Below are 6,379 nucleotides of genomic sequence, written 5' to 3' on the forward strand. Positions count from 1 at the left end.
TTGCAGAGACATTTTAATAGACATTGAGGAAATGCAAATTTTATTTTTTTTATCCAATCTGAACTGCAATATATATATATATATATATTTTTTTTTACTTTTGAAGCACTGGGCTTGAGCGTATGGTACAAAGTGAAAATTTCCAAATATGAATTACACTACATATTAGAAAGCTGAATGTTGAAACATAATGTTTTTTTGTCATAATGATGTATATTATATACTTTCTAAAATTAAATACTGTATATTGTATTTGGCAATCGGAAATCCTAAGCAGATAGAATTTATAAAGCTGTAAAAAAAAATGTTTATTAATTCTACAACTGTAAAAACTTAAAAAATATCTTTTTTATGTTAAGTATTGTATGTCTGTTTATGTATTAAATGTGTTTTTTTCTTTTGTATGTGCTTAAACCACATAAGGGGACTTTCCATTATCTAAAGTTGGATAGGTCATAGGTGCTTGGATGGAAGGAGGCATGTATTGCATTTGTAACTTTATATATGTTTAGTAGGAAAGGTGCTGTATACTGCGACCAAAGATTCTTTCTTATGGGGAATATAGGAAGATATGGGGAATATAGGGAGAAACTTGAAACTTGTGTTTCTTTATGCCCTGAGAGCAAGCCACGCCCACCGAGTATCTGACCCTTGAAGCCCCGCCTCAGCCCCGCCCATCACTCCGACTGTAAAACACCTCAGGCAATGAAATGTGACAGTCTGGTGCCTTAAGATGAAGTTAGAGAGTGTCAGAAAATAAATTGTTCACATAGGAATAATAAACAGGTCTGCAAGATCATTCTTTTTTTTTATCTTTGTCCCCTTTTTCTTCCATAAACTGGAGACCCAGTTGGTACTGCAGCTCTTTTGATTTTATATGAGCAGCAGAACTTTATGTGAGCTGTAGATCTAAGGGGAACCATGCCCTTGATTTTACCCATGGAACACTTCCATCTGAGCCAGGATGATATACACATAATTTCTCATTTAATACACAGGAAAATCCTCTTTTCTGTTAAGGGGTGTAAGTAGAAAAAAAAAGAGTTTGGACATTTTTGCAATTGAAAATACTTCTTGGTCAGTTTGTACAGTACAAAAATTGTATGTTGTTTTGTAATCTTGTTAACCAAGCTTAATGGTGCTGGTTGCTAAGGGTTTTTTATAAAATAATGACACACGTTCCATATCCTCTCTGTTTTTATCCCTCTTTTACTTTATATATAGTATTTCTTTCTCCTGGACCTCTCATCTCCTATGTCTTTGTCTACACCAGTTTTTCTGTGGTCTCTTTCTCCCTAAAAACCATGCATGGTAGCTGATTTGTCAGTTCTAATTTTCCCCCTCCTTTGTCTGAGCGGATGTCTCTTGTGAGGGGCTGGTACTCCATCCAGCTCCATGGAATGATAGATTGTGCCCTGGTGACACAACACGACTGAAGCTGGTATGATCATGGAAGTATGGATGAACTGATGTTACATTTGTTGATTTCACAATCAACCTTTGACAATCATCTGACAATGAACAGTCAACCTTTGTTTTATGTATAGGTCATTATTGACACACGTGTACCATACAGTGAAATTCTCACTTGCCTGCATTGCACCCGGTGTTGCTGGGGTAGTTTCTTTCCCCGGTGATGCTAAATTGGATTAAGTAAGTTTAAGGATGAATGGGGTGGATAGAAGGAAAATTTCTTTTTGTAGTGGTGCTACACCCACTCACATGCACATTGAAAGGGGCTTCAGATCACATTGTGCTAGCATGTGAGTGAAGTACACTCAGATTTGATTTGGCATATTATGCAGTGATTAATTCCAAATAAACTAAAATACAGTGAGAACCTGGTTTTCACAATACCAGTGTGAACTGCAGACCCATTCTTGAACTACGCCTGGGATAGAAATACCCCAGCACTGCTCTATATAAAGTATCTAAAAGAACTGGAGATTGTTAGTTGGTACACTAATAATGATGTTTGTCACTTTCTAAGTAGAAGTAGGAAGACTTCACTGGATGGTTTCTGAAATTTTTCTAAAATGTGGGTAAATTAAACCCTAAGCACGTGTTCAGAGTTGCACCCTGCTGAGCTTTCATGCAGTCAGCATTAAATTATTTCTCAAACCATTTTTTTCCGCACTGTGAAATTATGGAAAGTTCCTTTTTTTGTTGTGTATTGCTTCTGCAAGACCTTGAAGCATTTTGAGAAGTTCTGTGTGAAATCTTCTATGCAGTAAATTAAAAAGTTTTTTTTTTTTTTTTTTTTAAGAGAAAGGAAGTGACCATTTTAAGTATTCTATAAATAATTAAGATGAATTGACATCCCTGTAGGTGTTAGTAGTACAGCTTATCCCAGCTGTAGGGATGGTCTACATTTATTAAAGACAATACTTACATAAATTTTTCTTTTACTCAGAAGTAAAAAGATCCCATTTGTTGTCAGTGGCTGTTTGAATTATGTGGGACAGAATAAATTGGAACAAGTCGATGGCAACATAGCAGCAGGTACATTAAAGATGTATGCACACTAGTGAGCTCATCATCATTAGGAGGTCAATCACTGCCCATAAAACACTTGCACAGGATTGCCTTTTGTCTATTAATCACAGATGTCAATATAGTATTTAAAATCCCAGTGCTGGACTAGAGTCCTATCCAGGGTTGGTTTCTGCTTGGTGCCCCAAAAAGGATTGACTTGTTCACCAGGACCATGAGCTGAATAAGCAGGTTAAACTCATGTCACATTGGGTGACTTTTTGTTGTGGGGTATATCAGATTTATTCATCTCTAACACAGCAAAGCCCCGCTGTGGCAAACTAGTTTTTTTTTGTATTTATTTATGTATTTATTTATTTTTTGTGATTCGTTCCACAAATTTCTCAATACATGGATCATATTTTTCCAAACTCTTCACACATTTTTCTTGCCAAGATACTATTCAGCCCATCTTTCTGATTTTTCCTCCATAATGCAGTAATACCACTGAAACATCTCACACATGTTTCAAAAGTAATCCATCTTATCAAATTATTAGCAAAGCCTGCCATTATAACTGAATTACATTGTATTTCATATTAAAATGAAAAAAGCAGTAATCACAAGTGGCATTCCGAGAAGTAGCACAATGGGTTTCTAATATTTATCTTATGCCTTAACCAAAGTCAATGTCAAAGATTTTAATCAGTAATGTAGCAATATTTTTCCATTTGTTTCCTTTTAAATATTTCTTTAACATACAGTTAGGTCCATAAATATTTGGACAGAGACACCTTTTTTCTAATTTTGGTTCTGTACATTACCACAATAAATTTTAAATGAAACAACTCAGATGCAGTTGAAGTGCAGACTTTCAGCTTTAATTCAGTGGGGTGAACAAAATGATTGCATAAAAATGTGAGGCAACTAAAGCATTTTTAACACAATCCCTTCATTTCAGGGGCCCAAAAGTAATTGGACAAATTAAATAACTGGAAATAAAATGTTCATTTCTAATACTTGGTTGAAAACCCTTTGCTGGCAATGACAGCCTGAAGTCTTGAACTCATGGACATCACCAGATGCTGGGTTTCCTCCTTTTTAATGCTCTGCCAGGCCTTTACTGCAGCGGCTTTAAGTTGCTGTTTGTTTGTGGGCCTTTCTGTTTGAAGTTTAGTCTTCAACAAGTGAAATGCATGCTCAGTTGGGTTAAGATCAGGTGACAGACTTGGCCATTCAAGAATTTTCCACTTCTTTGCTTTAATAAACTCCTGGGTTGCGTTGGCTGTATGTTTTGGGTCATTGTCCATCTGTATCATGAAACGGCGCCCAATCAATTTGACTGCATTTAGCTGGATTTGAGCAGACAGCATGTCTCTGAACACCTCAGAATTCATTCGGCTGCTTCTGTCCTGTGTCACATCATCAATAAACACTAGTGTCCCAGTGCCACTGGCAGCCATGCACGCCCAAGCCATCACACTGCCTCCACCGTGTTTTACAGATGATGTGGTATGCTTTGGATAATGAGCTGTTCCACGCCTTCTCCATATTTTTTTCTTGCCATCATTCTGGTAGGTAGGTAGGTAGGTAGGTAGGTAGGTAGGTAGGTAGGTAGGTAGGTAGATAGATAGATAGATAGATAGATAGATAGATAGATAGATAGATAGATAGATAGATAGATAGATAGATAGATAGATAGATAGATAGATAGATACTTTATTAATCCCAAGGGGAAATTCACTACGGGTAGAAGTTGATCTTGGTTTCATCTGTCCAAAGAATGTTTTTCCAGAACATGCTGGCTTTTTTAGATGTTCTTTAGCAAAGTCCAATCTAGCCTTTCTATTCTTGAGGCTTATGAGTGGCTTGCACCTTGCAGTGCACCCTCTGTATTTACTTTCATGCAGTCTTCTCTTTATGGTAGACTTGGATATCGATACGCCTACCCCCTGGAGAGTGTTGTTCACTTGGTTGGCTGTTGTGAAGGGGTTTCTCTTCACCATGGAAATGATTCTGCGATCATCCACCACTGTTGTCTTCTGTGGACGTCCAGGTCTTTTTGCGTTGCTGAGTTCACCAGTGCTTGCTTTCTTTCTCAGGATGTACCAAACTGTAGATTTTACCACTCGTAATATTGTAGCAATTTCTCGGATGGGTTTTTTCTGTTTTCACAGCTTAAGGATGGCTTCTTTCACCTGCATGGAGAGCTCCTTTGTCCGCATGTTGTCTGTTCACAGCAAAATCTTCCACATGCAAGCACCACACCCCAAATCAACTCCAGGCCTTTTATCTGCTTAATTGATAATGACATAACGACGGACTTGCCCACACCTGCCCATGAAGTAGCCTTTGAGTCAATTGTTCAGTTACTTTTGAGCCCCTGAAATGAAGGGGTTGTGTTAAAAAAATGCTTTAGTTGCCTCACATTTTTATGCAATCGTTTTGTTCACCCCACTGAATTAAAGCTGAAAGTCTGCACTTCAACTGCATCTGAGTTGTTTAATTTAAAATTCATTGTGGTAATGTACAGAACCAAAATTAGAAAAAAGGTGTCTCTGTCCAAATATTTATGGACCTAACTGTATATTACAATAACTACTCTGAAATAAATATGAGCTCCTAAATAAAAATACAACAGGAAACCAAAAATAAACTAAGTAAAATATATAAGACAAACCTACATTCCTATAAATATATCACATGCATATATAATATATAAATCCAAATCCATATATACAAATCCATAAATCATCTAATTAGACCTGTCCTCTGTATTGGGCCAAAGGTTTTCAACTACATCACATCTTATGTACTCTCTTGCCATACACCCGGGAAAGAACATTTCTGCATGCTGGATCCATCCCTGGCAATCCTGTGCAGATATGTCTAGTCACCCATACACCTATCATTGCATCCAGGATTGGCATATGGTCACGTGGGCAGTGGTCACAGACTTTTAACCTTCGTGAGGCAAATGCTGTCACTCCTCTATGGGACTGGGGAAAGTTGAGTAAGGTGGAAGAAGTAGTGGCATTGTACTACTATGGGCCTCAAACTACACTGTGATGGCAGCAGAGTGCTGTAATGCCACACACTTCCATATGATGATGAAACTTACTGTTTCTGCCTCCCTTGCTCTGTTTGATCCACTATGGCAGTCTAGCATAGAGGCCATCTAGGAAGGAAATGATCACTCTGTTTTGTATGGCCAATCATTGTTTTTTGTGGCAGGAGTCCAGCAGAAGATATTACTGCACACATTGTGATATTGGCTCCCCACTGACTGGAAACATATATAGTTGCTTTTCTGCCAATCAGACTCCTCCTTCAGTGACAGGTTTTGGCAGAGTTGAATCGAGTCTTATCAACAAAGACAAATATGTGGGGTGTTTGCCTGGCTTCAAGTTCTGCATGTCTCTAAAATATGGAAAAATCAAAACACAAAGAAATTGCATACAAGTCATATTTTGCCTAATTGTAAACTGGTACTGAGTATACAGTGTCATTTATTGTTGTTCAAAATCAGTCTTGTTACAGTGTGTATGGACATCTTACCTGAACACTCTAATATCTCGATTCCTTCACATACAGTGGTACCTCTGGTCACGACCATAATTCATTCCAAATCTCTGGACGTGACCCTATTTGGTCGCAATCCGAATGTAATTTCCCCATAAGAATGTATGTAAATACGATTAATCCGTTCCAGACCGTCTTTTAAGATTTTTAAGCCATACCATAGAATGCACAGTGTAATAGTAAACTAAATGTAAAAACATTGAACAGCAGAGAAAACTAACACTGCAAGAGTTTGTACAAGACCCTTACGAACTGTTCACTGTAAACACTTTTTTTTTTATGAGTTTTAAGAACTGGGAAAAGAATGCAAAAGCACACAAAATAG

Source organism: Erpetoichthys calabaricus, chromosome 11, assembly GCF_900747795.2.
Source record: "Erpetoichthys calabaricus chromosome 11, fErpCal1.3, whole genome shotgun sequence".
Classification (NCBI taxonomy): domain Eukaryota; kingdom Metazoa; phylum Chordata; class Cladistia; order Polypteriformes; family Polypteridae; genus Erpetoichthys; species Erpetoichthys calabaricus.